Raw genomic sequence first — 13,328 nt, 5'->3', positions numbered from 1 at the left:
CTGGATAGCTCTACTGAAATTCAACTTTGATGATAATTCACCTGTAATATTGTATTTGATCATCAAATTTCCTATGCTTTCTCCACTCCAGGCAAAATTAAGTACCTTCTTCTCTCAATATTCCCAAATGGTGCTTATATTATTTCAGTTATCACAATGTACTTCATTTGCTTAGATTTTGCTTTTTCTACTAGACTGTGAATGTGCTAATGGTAGAACTTACATAGTAGCTGAGAATACAGACTCTGGAGACAGAATGCAGGTTCAAATCTTACCTCCTACTATTCAGTAGCTGAGTGATTTTATATATCAGTTAGCTATTACTACAACAATGCTCCATAATAAGCAACCACAAATTTTCAGTGTGTATATCAATATTTTCATGTTTATGAGTCTGAGTTTACTAGTAGTTCTGCTGATTTAGGTCAAGTTGGCTAATTTTGGCTGGGCCTGCTCCTGCATTTGTCATCAGTGGTGGGTTGGCTGGGACTGGTTACTCTGGGATGACCTTAGCTAAGTCATTTCTGCTACCTTTCTAGACTTGTCTTCATGGTAGAGACAGAGTTTGAAAATAATTTCTAGATGTATACATGGCCTTTTATGGTCTAGACTAGGAACAAGCACAATGTCATATTTGTTCCAATCTATTAACCAAAACAAATAGAGCCCAAATTCAAATAGTGGGAAAACAGATTCAAAATATTAACAGGAGTTGCTACAAAATCATATTACAAAGGGGATGGATACAGGGAAACCACTAATTGGGGCCACGTTTGCAATCTACCCCATCTTGGGAAACCACAACTTCCATAATTAACACATTTTTTAAAAAAGCATTTACTATGTGCCATAACCTATTTCATATGCCAGGAATATAATAGCAACCAATACCAACAAAAATCCTCTTCTTAAAAAGCTTCAGTTCCAGAGACAGGTAATAATTACATAAGAAAGTCAACTATATAACTTGTTAGTAATGATAAGCATTAAGGAATAAATGGATATGAAGAAGGGAAAGAGGAAGTGAAGAGGTGAAGTGTAAGGCAAATTTTAGAGAGGCAGACTGAAGCCCAAAATTTGCAGGGTTGAGGTTATCACCTTTGGGCCTCCCTGTGGTTAAGGCTTTGAGATTAGCCTCAACCTTACTGCTGAAGCCCCTACTTCATCCCCCACGGTCCTTAAAGTGTCAGTTACATTTTCTCCTTTTTAGAGCCATAGTTTCCCCTACCCTCAAATCCTCCGATTCTCTACTAGAAAAAGACATTTTACCAAAAACTAAAAGTTCAACTCACAAAAACTCCAAGCAACACTTTGAAATCATGTCAATTTGCATTAAGAATGTTGTATATTACACAACATTTAACTATGGCCCCTATATATAAACAATCTATTCTTTGGATAAGATTAGAATATAAGTTAAACAGGATAGGAACTCTGAGTCATCAGCCCAGTAGAATTGAATATGGCAACATTATCAAGGTGTTTTCCAGGACACTGGCATCAATTTTATGATATAGAAGAATAGAGACATGCATTGAAATAGTATTCATCCTGTCCCCAGAACTGTATACATCAGGCATTTTTCCATTTTGAGATTAATTTATAAAACTCGTTCTTGGTTATTTTTTATTATTTTTTTTTTACCTCTGAGCCTAGAGCTATGAAAATTCATTCATTCAGTATTAAAGATCCAACAAATCTATTGAGCAGTTAGTATATGCCTACAGTATACTAGGCTCAAGGGAATCAATTATAAATAAGACAGGTAACATCCATTAGTTCATAAAGCGTTATTTCATGGAGCTTATATTCATGAACATATATCTTAGAGTAGGAGAAGACAGGGAGGGATTTTATTATAAAATAAACAAGTCAACACACATATGACAGTATAAACTACAATCATTTCTATGGAAATATATCACAGGGTAGAGAGAGAAAGGGTGAAATGGTGGGGAAAGGGTTGAGGTTAATAATAATAGTTTACATTTACTGAGTACTTAGTATGTGATAGGCACTGTATATATGGATGCACACTTATTTGACGCTTACAATACCCTATGAATTACGTACTATTAATCTTAGTCCTATTTAACAAAGTAGGAGTCTAAGTGTGGCACAGAAAATTTAAGTTACTTAAGGTCTGCCTTGCCGCTAGGTGGCAGAACTGGGAGTTGTTTCCATGATGTCTGTTTCCAGAGCCTGGGTATCTCCTGCCTATTAAACATGAATGTAACCCAGTGTGACTACCATGAAAAAACTGAAGTCAAATGGAAATTTTAATAACCATCAGGAAGATACTTCTAAATCTACCATATTGCCAAGGACGTAAATTTCCAGGGGCAGTTGGTACATTTTTTTCTTCCCTGAGATATAAAAGGTGAAAGAAACAGGTAGATGAAGGTAGAGTTGGAAAATTCACTGTACTCAAGAAATATTTTCTAACAATGAAAATAAAGTTAATCAGCAATGTTAATTAAATTCACATGTTTTTTATCTAATCATTTTAGAGTAACGATGTAAATAAGTTGGGGTAGTTTTTATGAGCGATACGTAAATAATGTGATAATGGAAGTAAATCTAAGTTATTAAAAAAATAAAGTATTAGTACATGCCAGTGTAATAATTACTAATAGTCTATTGTACTAATGATGACAGGAAAATAATACACCACTCTTTGAGCGACAACCAATTTCAATTATAACATGTTGCATTAGTGTCCTTTTTCATTTAGCTTTCTTCCCCACACCCCCCCCATACAGAGTGACCTCTTTTTCCTGTTTTGGAAAGGGTCATTTTCCTTATGGATGAAAAACTTTGATTTTGAACTACTGCCTACCTATCCTCTCAAAATGCTTTTATAGGCTTGAACATGGACACACAAGATTTGGAGAAATACTTGCTCCAAACATTGCATGAGATAGTCTAATTGGTATCGGTACTTTGAGCTCCCCAAAAGACTATGGAAACAACACTTACAGCCAGATTCAGGGATATGGAACTGCACTGTCTACAATTAAATGAATACTAAATAAATTTTATTAAAATAGGTATTTAAAGTTAGTATAATCAATAATATATATGGATTGTCCCACTTCACTTTATGAGCTATCTTTACACCACTGAAATGACTGTTAAATCCTTAGACCTTCTACACAAAATTACCACAGTTTGATTCCTGAGCCAAAGACTTTCAGAGAAATCTTACATATTTATATGACAGTTTTACAAGTTGAGTTGTTTTTGAAAAATAATGTGGTAGCCTGAAAAATGGACCAGGATTCAGGTATATATGCTTTTGATTGTACATATGACTTCCACCAGAGTACATGTGTATATCAAGTCCAAGCCTCTAGTGAACGTTCTTATGTGCATAAGACGTAGATTAGAAGGAGACTAAGATTTTTGACACCTAAGGATTTGAGAACACTGTAAGTCAAAAACATTATTCTGGGTTGTCAACAAGTCCAGATTCTGATACATGTTGATAGCGACCCATACGTCCCATAAATATAGTAAATGGATGTGTGACTTCAGATCCACAGGCACGCACCGATACCCCAGACCGACGTGGGTATAGGCGACCCTTTATGTCTGTTCTGACTTTGGCTTTTGCAGCTGCTGTTTTCTCAGTGTTGTCTCCGGGGCAGTTTCCTGTTGCCATAGCTGATGGCCTGCCCACGCCTGCCTGGGCCTTTCAAGTGTCAACACTCCCAGGCCGGCTGCAGTGGTCAAATGCTTGTTAATGAGATATAGCAGCTGGGTAGGGGTGAACCACTGAGACGGATAAAGGAATGCCGCTGGTGCAGGAAGCGATGCCTTTTGAATCTTTTCAGCAGGGTGAAAGCTTTCAAATCAAAGAGGGTATGTTGTATTCATTAATAAACCCAAGTTCCCATGCAGTCACATTAAAGCCAGCAGTTTAACTTTGCATCAGACAGGTGAATTCCCCCCCTCCCGTTTTACCCTGAAAGACAATGAACAAGAAAACAGGGCTTTAGCTTGGAACAAAGCAACACTTCCTCATCTGTGGGGCTGACTGTACTGTTAAACCAAGCAGGGGTTGATGCATTCTTTTTCAATTTATCCTTTTGTCCATGTATTTGTGTGTGTGTGTATGTGTGTGTGTGTGTGCATGCACGCGTGCGTGCGTGTTTCAAAGCTCATAGCAACCACTCATGCTCCCTACTCTTGAGTCTTTCAGCCAGAGCATTGCTTTTTCTCCTTTTCTTTCAAAACCTGGCTTTCAAAAACTGAATTAACAATTTAACAACTACTTGTGAGGAAAACTACATAGATGTGGACGTGGGGCCATACTGTCTCTGTCTCAGACGAAATATAGCTGCATACCTGCAACCCCCTACCCTATCCCAACCTGGAGATGAAGCCACTTCTCCAGGGAGTAAGTAGAAGCTGGCAGCATCATGAGACAGCTCCAACAGCTAGGAGAAGCCAGAAGGGAGGAGCGGGGGAGGAGAGCGAAAGTCTCTAACCGGCAGGAAGTCCTGAAGAGAGTGTGCAGAAAAGGGTTCTTATTTTCAAGTGCTAGAAAGTCACACTCAGAGAGAATGAAAACAGTCACAATAAATAGCATCAGAGATAGATTATCTATTTTAGGGTCATTTGAGAGAATTCAGAATGAATGATAATTTTAGGAGCAGGGATGTGTAACTTGGACCAATGGAGGTTTACAGATATTCTTGCCTCTCACTATCTCCAAGATTGTTTTCAACAATCTTATTCAGCTAATAATTCACCAGGGCTAACTAGGCACTACAAAGCAAAGGTAGTATCTATGTTTTATTCTAATGACATTTTTAACTGCAAAGATTAGCTATCCAAGGAAATAAATATAGTGGGAGAGATGCATTCTTCCAAGTGCTTCAGTTTTTTTAAATATTCACAAATTGATTTATTTTAGACTTCAATTCTTATGAGAAGGCCTTTAAGCTACAGGAAAAGAGAAATAAAAATCCCATTTATTAGATAATTATGATAATATGTCAGGCACCAAGCTAGGTAGACACTTTAAAAAAAATGTATAGAAGAATGTATACACAAAGGGGAAGCCCACCAAAATTCTGCCGAAACTCAACAATTCATATTTCCTTAAAAGACGCTGTCCGATGGCTGGTTTTTAAAACCTCATCTCCTTCTGCCTTTATCCCTTTTTGAACACCTCCAAAAAGCTGCTGAATCTTGTCCTTCCAGGAGCAATAACAGTTGACTCACTTAGAACCACTGCCTCTGCCCTGGCACCCAGGAATTTGTCTCTCTTCCTAACAGCATCCAGTCCAAACACATAAGGTGTGAACTGGGTATCCACCAGTAGCCTACAGCGCTCCCTCCAGGTGAGGGATGGAATACAGAAGCACATACCCAAGCCCTGTAATAAGCAGCTCAGACTTGCACTCTTCCTGTATTCCTTTGCTTTTGACTTCATGGATCTTAGTAGTTCCTTGAAAAAGCAAAACCCTAAACAGCACAAAATTATTACAGTTACTATGTAAAACAAAACAGAAACCACATTCCCCAGAGCACACGTGCACTTAATGCAGGTTTGGCATCTGATACACCTCTGCATTTGGTTCTGTGCTTTTCTACCTGCCCCCCAAACCACCTCCACTTTGTACCATATTCTCTCATTTCTTCTGCTTTCTTCTTCTTTTTTTCCCCCCTTGGTTAAGAAGGTTTTGACTTAAAACTGAAAATATTCTAAGTGACAAGTAAGTAGCCCCTTCTCAAATAAAACCTGCAATAACGTGCCTGGATTACATTAAGGAATGCTGGAGGGGATCCCAAAAACCAGAGTTTGAATAGTCAACCTGACAGAATCCTAGGACACCATTGAAAGGGCTCCTGTTACCTAACTGACTTAGAGCTAATCAGTGTAATCCTCATGACAATACCTTGCCTGGCTTCAGGAACCTGCTGCAATACCCTGTGGGCACAGGGGGAATTGGAGGGAGCCACTGGGTGTGCCCCACACCTCTGGCACAGTGATGTGACAGGAGCTGCCTTGCCCTCTGGCTCTGCTTTTCAACAATGAGGACCAAGAAGTTTCACAGAGTGAGATAACTTAGATTTATTAAGGTGAGTAACCTCAACATGGAGACAAAAAGAGAGAGAAAACCACAGAAAGCCATCAACAGCTCATGTCCAAATCCCAGGAAACCTAGTAGCAGTGAAAGTAAGTTTCTTGGCAGAAAAACCAGATTGGTCTAGAAAGAAGTTTTGGGAAAATGTTTGAACCAGTCTCGACAGAATGAGAATGTTTCTAAATGAGCCCTTTGACTAGTTTTCTCTTGGACAATGTAAAGACCAAATGAGGGGAGAGTAGAGAAGTGGTTAAATCTTTTAGGAGTAACAAACTTTCCTCTGGCTGGTTAGCCCATTTCTGAGAATTTGTCTCAAGACTCTATTTTTTTTTTATTTTTTTTAACGTTTATTTATTTTTGAGAGAGAGAGAGACAGAGCATGAACGGGGGAGGGTCAGAGAGAGAGAGGGAGACACGGAATCTGAAACAGGCTCCAGGCTCTGAGCTGTCAGCACAGAGCCTGACGTGGGGCTTCAACTCACGAACCGCAAGATCATGACCTGAGCCAAAGTCGGACGCTTAACCGACTGAGCCACCCAGGCGCCCCAAGACTATTTAAAGCATAAGAATGCAAGAATAGATGCTCAGAGTCACTGGATCTGTCCCCTCCCAGATCTGGTTGGCATTGGTAGGTGGTACAATATCTGTCTTAGGATGGACAACAGTGCCTTTTGTCAAATGTCCCTCCCACTCAAGGGAAACAAAACAAAACAAAACAAAACTCCCAATATTTGCTATTGACACGTTTTAAAAAGAACATATCTGTTGTGAGATTCTTGTTTGAAGTGGTTTCATCAGAAAGAAAGGCACATACATTTACACTCTGGCCTTACTTCATTTCAGGCCATGCTGCCCATGAGAAGGAGGGTTGATACAGAATACCACTCTCATTTATATTTCTATCCTGCCGGCACAACTTAACAAAAGTAAAGAACACCCAAGGAAGGAGAGGGAGAGAAGTTGAGAATTAGAAATATATTCTATGGCTTCAACATAATTTTGAGTGAGACTGATAATCTCCAATGGCCTGAATAGCAAGATGGTCCTGTTGGCTATCAGCATAGGCTATGGTTAGATTACTATTTCTTATCTCTCGTTCAAAGCTCTACTTCAAAGGACTACTATCAATTGTTCAAGTAGACAGCAAAAACTCACAATGCCTTAGAGCACTCAAGAGTGAGGAAACTATGAAAGAATTCTTTCTTGGGTTAGAGGTAGGTTTGTTGCATGTTAAAGAGAAAATGGCTGCTAGTCTAGTTACAGCACCAAAGTACTGATGAGTGAATAGGCACAGACTAAGTCCCTGGGAAATAAGGAACGTAATTAGAAGTCAGAGTAACAGAGTGTTTGGATGAAACTGAATTTAATTCAATTCTAAGCTGGAAAAAGCTAGACATTGTATCCCAGCAAACCATTCAATTTATTCCAGTAATTTTCTTAACAATTCACTCACTCAACAAGTATTTATTGAGCAACTATAAGCTTCCAAGCTCTGTTAAGGCATTGGCAAAACTGCAAAGAACAAAATAGGTGAGAAGCCTGTGAGATAGGTGATTCTCTGTGAGAATCACAGGGTTTATATCCTAGAAATTATTACCATTTTGCTATACAGTCAATACAACCATGTAGCCTGCAAAGATGGGCCTTAGTCAATCATTCTGACCATTTTCTGTAAAAATTTACATTTAATATATAATACTGAAGCCTTATTATTAATCTAAAGTATGGGCAAAAGAGACCTTTTATGTGACATAATACTATTAATCGTAGCTTAATTTGATGGTGTGTGCGTGTGTGCGTGAGAGAGAGAGAGAGAGAGAGAGAGAGAGAAGAATACATTTTAAAGTGTGGGGGCGCCTGGGTGGCGCAGTCGATTAAGCGTCCGACTTCAGCCAGGTCACTATCTCGCTGTCCGTGAGTTCGAGCCCCGCGTCAGGCTCTGGGCTGATGGCTCAGAGCCTGGAGCCTGTTTCCGATTCTGTGTCTCCCTCTCTCTCTGCCCCTCCCCCGTTCATGCTCTGTCTCTCTCTGTCCCCAAAAAAATAAATAAACGTTGAAAAAAAATTTTAAATGTGAAATCCAGAGAATATTACAGAGAAGAGAGTGACAGGTATTTTGAGGAGAGGAAATGGGCCTTCCTGGAGGCATTCTATTTTTTCCCCTCAATATCAGAGGTTCCTGAGGGAAATTATTTTCTAGAATCGCCTAAGATACTTTCTTCAGGACCAAGTGGTTGCAGTTTACCCAACTCAAGGCAAAGGAGAATAGCATCAAGAATATGCACCCACCTGGGTGGCTCAGTCGGTTGAGCATCCGACTTCAACTCGGGCCATGACCTCACGGTTCAGTTTGTGAGTTTCAGCCCCACATTGGGCTCTCTGCAGAGCCCACTTTAGATCCTCCGCTCCCTCTCTCTGCCCCCCCCCCATTCACACTCTTCTCTCAAAAGTAAACATTAAAAAAAATTTTTTTAATTAAAAAAAAAATATGCACTGTGTACAGGGAATTTGTAATAAGGACCGAATCCAAGGATACAAGAGAAGCCTATGTGTTACAGAGGAGAGAATGGACCTGGAACTTAATGGTTTATTAAGTACTAATTCTGCTAAATATTGTTTCCTGTATAGAAACAGGCCAAGTATTACCTAGTGATAATAAAACTTGAAGTCAAAAAACAGGCAGGAGTCTTTAAAAAAAATCTTGAAAAAAAATCCATATATATATATATATATGCCTTGTTAAATTTTAAATAAGCTTTGGAACAATAATAAAATCATCATTGGGACAAATCCTTATCTTTAAAGATAAGGATTAAAGGATTAAACACAGTATACTGTATTTTCGAGTGCAAGGACAACAAGGAAGTTCTCTGTAAAAAATGCCCATCTGTTTGAAGCACTTTCTTTCATTTCTCCACCTTTGCCTTGTATTGGACTCTTCCCTCATCAGTGCCCTAAAAGGCACGTGATACTTTTGTTTTCCAACACATTCTCTTGAGGCACCTAGTAACTTCTGCTCAGTATTCTAGACATTATAGCTGATTTGATTATATAGAACACTGCTTTTGTAGTTCAGTATCTATGTATCTGTTCTATATCCTCTTCCCTCCATACAGCACACTAAACAAAAAATAAGCAAAAACAAACAAAAATAAAACCAAGAAAACTCTAAGAGATGCACTGCAGGCTAATCCCAAAGAAGGAAGTTAACCCTTTGATTTTTATCTCCCACAAGCTCCAGTACAAAAGGCGTTCAGTTGTCCCCACTCAATTTGAGTTTCTGCCATCTTATTTCAAAATCAAATCATGACTATTTATGACTATTATTATGACAATTTATGAGTATTATCAGGCTCTGTCTTGTTTTTCTTAAATTTAACAGACATCTATACTATAGATGCATCTATTCCAAACTATTTTTAACCATCCACTCAGATTCAGTGAGTCTCACTGTTGGCATGCACTGAAACTCATGTTTCCAAAGTGACAAGACTTTTTCTTCAAATTGATTAGGAGAGTAAAGGAAAACTGGACACTTTCTTTACACAACAGAAATAGCCCAACTAAATAATTCACGTAAAAAATTCCCTTTAGAAATCGTTAAATCAAATAAACTCGTTTTTGCTGGGTAGTCAAAGGTCTGCATTAGAAGCAGCTAGTCTTGTACTCTGTATGATCTCTTGGAGGGGGGTGGTTAAGAAGTCTAGTCAGAGGAGCAGCAACTTTTTAAATTCTCTTGAGAATGAGTTAACACAAAGGCTGGGTCCAGCTGATTGAAACTTGGCTGATGCAACCCACTGTCTCCCCAACAGACTGAGCTGCAAGTTATATAAACCATAAGGATGATTAATGTGTTCAGATTAGTCACGCCAAGATATGGTTTAGCAGTCACCTGAAGACACCCAGCTAAAGTCCATATCGCCTCAACTCTTCCAGAACCTAATGGAGTCTTGGGAGGCATTACTGAATACAGGTGCCCCTCATCTAGGAACACTAACAGAATTCCAAACTCTCAACAAAAGTTACTATGTTATTATGAAATGATTCAAACTGCAGTAGGATTTTCCCTGCGAGTTACCCCTAAGGTATAAACTGCTTTATGCATGTAAGCATTGTTTGATTTGCGGAAACTTGAATTATATTCAATGTTCCTATGGCACATTCATTGTGTAAAACAGACGGTACATGAATTGAAATCTTAACTCTTACTGAATGGTAAGCACAGAGGAACTGATTGGAAAATAATCAAGTTTCAAAAATCTACTTTACACAAAACCATGGAGAGCAAAGGATAAGCAATCTGGCCACAGCAGCCACAGATCGTAAAGACTGAACCCAACCATCATCACGTCTTAAACTTCCAAAATGTAGAATGTTTAAGCCACTACAACTTTTTAATCTATTTAATGTTGGCTATATTGTATGAATCATTCAACAGTTACAACTCAAGTTTGACCTTTCACTTTCTTATCTAGAGAAAATTTCATTTTCAAGTATCCAAGAATATTTAAACTATTTGAAGTATTTCAAGAGAACTTTTGGCACTTGTCACCAAGCTCAATAGCTAACAGTTGCTGCCACCTATAGGCCCAATTTCAAGAGAAGAAGCTGGGACTTGAACAGGGCCTTGCACAGTTTAACAGAGCAAGTTTATTTTTCTTTCTCAGGGAAAGACACAGTTGGTACCCATAGACTGCTGATACAGCTCCCTGAGAAAAGAAGATTCAGATATGACAAATTTTACTGGCTCCTTCAGCCACAATCTCTTTAAACCACCTCATGGGTTAGGGGTGGGGCGAGGGAGCAGCCAGAACTTTAAACCATCAGCCTCTCTGCTCACAAAACAAATGAAACAAAACGAAATCAAGTTAGCAGTCAAGTTAGCGAGGTCTTCAGTCACATATCATTGTAATTGTCACGGCCATACAATCATGTGAAAAAAAGTGACAAGGAGATACTTTCTTTTGTGTCAATTAGCATGTTCTCACATGTGAGAATCTGAATTTTTTGGACAGACTCTCTCTCTGCTGGAGATTTTGTAAACTCTTCACTCTGAGACTAAACATCTATATATCTATACCTGTATCTAGAGATGTGTGTGTCTATACAACTATATAGATATTATATATATATATAAAATATTATATTTTTAAAAACTGTCTTCTAACTTAAAATGACATGTGAAAGTAGTCTTTACTACCTCCATTTTACTGATTCAAAAAATCCTAAGGCTAAAGGGCGCCTGGGTGTCTTGGTGGGCTGGCCATCCAACTCTTGATTTTGGCTCAGGTCATGATCTAACAGTCGTGGGATCGAGCCCGTATCACACTCTGCTGGGCATGGAGCCTGCTTGGGTCTCTCTCTCTCCCTTTCTCTCTCTGCCTCTTCCCCTGCTCATGCTTTCTCTCTCTAAAAATAAATAAACAAACACTTAAAAAACAAAACCAAGGCTCAAAGAAAAAAAGTGTATCCATTAAAAAAAAGTTAAATCTCAGCTGCAGGATTTTTTTTTTGTAATCAGTAAAACGCAGAGAGTAAAGTCTACCTTCAAATATCACTTTAAGGGGAGGCAGGAGCAACACCGAGGAGACGGCACTGACCTGGGAGCGCAGCCACTACCACCACGAGCCTCCTCAACAAGCCCAAGGGTGAGATAGCCCCCGAGGAGCTGCAGAAGCGGGAGGAGGAAGAGTGTAACACAGTCCACTCTCCGTGCTCACGCAGTCGGTCACGAACAACACCCAAGTGCTCATCAACTGCCGCAACAAGAAGCTCCTGGGCCGTGCGAAGGCCTTCAACAGGCACTGCAACATGGTGCTGGAGAATGTGAAGGAGATGTCGCCGAGGTCCCCAAGAGCGGCAAGGGCAAGAAGAAGTCCGAGCCAGTCAACAAGGACCGCCACATCTCCAAGATGTTCTGCGCGGGGACTCCGTCTGTCATCTTGATCCTGCGGAACCCGCTCATCGCCGACAAGTAGGGGCCTCGTCCCCGCTGTCATCCTGCGAAGACCTGCCCTCTGTAATGGGAATAATAAAGTCCTGTGTTTTTCTTAAAAAAAAAAAATCACTTTAGGGATTAGAAGACATTTTATTTTTATATACTATATATTTACATATATGTACACGTAAATGAGTATGTATTTATTCACTGAATATATTCTCAGTGAATAGCACACCATAGCTTATGAAAATGTTAGCTCTGTTACACCACTAATTTTATGATATTCGGGAAGTCATTTCATAATTGGACTTCTGTTTCGTTATTTGTAAAGGGAAGAACTCAGACTAAGTATTTTCTAGATTCCCCCTGTGCTAAATATTCTAGCATAAGGCTTTTGAGTATGGCAGTCCTCTCTACCCACCCCAGCTGGACCCATTTCTGTATTTGGGCTACACGTATGCTGGATAAATGGTTGCGAATTCATGTGTCCTCCAGCCGTGTGTTCCTTCTATATTCCACAACACGAGGAGACCAGAAAAGAAAGAAAACCTTCACAACTGATGACCATTTCACAATTCCTAAATACATTTGTCCCCTTGTTATGAGTTACACTGCATCCCCCCAAAAGTCTTATGTTGAAGTCCTCATCCCCAGTATCTCAAATGTAACTGTATTTGGCCTTTAAAGACTTGATCAAGTTAAAATGAAACCATTAGGGTGGGCCCTAATGCAATCTGGTGTTCATATAAGAGGAAATTTATACACACACAGACACAAGGGGTATGCACCCACAAAGGAAAGACCATCTGAGAATATGGCGAGAAGGCACCAGATAAAGACAGCATTTGCAAACCAAGAAGAGAAGTCTCAAAAAACAAAAAACTAATCATGCCAACACCCTGATCTTGGACTACCAACCTCCAGAATCTGTTGTTTAAGCCACTCACTCAGCCTGTGGTATTTTGTATGATAGCCCTAGCAAATTAATATACCTCTTGACCTAACTCTGACTTTGAATAACTTACTTATGTTCTCAGATTTCTTACACTTAAAATACAGATATTTCAAAAGTTGTAAGATTAAAAATGATGATGTATATAAATGGCCTCCTATGTTGCTAACACAAAGTAGTTGCTCAAACATTATTTCTTTCCCTTCCTAAACCCTGCCTCTGCTGTCAAGTGAACTTGAATAATCTTTGGAATGCAAGTTCACATTTTTTTGTTCTTCCAGTAGTCACTTGGTCTATGTGTACATAACTTGACAAAATATTTTAAAATAAATGTTGAT

General features: G+C 39.2%; 1 pseudogene; it reads left to right on the top strand.

Annotated features, from left to right (window-relative positions):
- Positions 1-3,794: 3,794 nt before the first annotated feature.
- Positions 3,795-12,075, top strand: LOC106969535 (small nuclear ribonucleoprotein Sm D2-like; annotated as a pseudogene).
- Positions 12,076-13,328: the final 1,253 nt, after the last annotated feature.

The sequence above is a fragment of the Acinonyx jubatus genome, chromosome A1, assembly GCF_027475565.1.
Source record: "Acinonyx jubatus isolate Ajub_Pintada_27869175 chromosome A1, VMU_Ajub_asm_v1.0, whole genome shotgun sequence".
NCBI lineage: Eukaryota > Metazoa > Chordata > Mammalia > Carnivora > Felidae > Acinonyx > Acinonyx jubatus.
The sequence above is the reverse complement of the archived record's forward strand: the minus strand, read 5'-3'. Positions and strand labels throughout refer to the sequence as shown.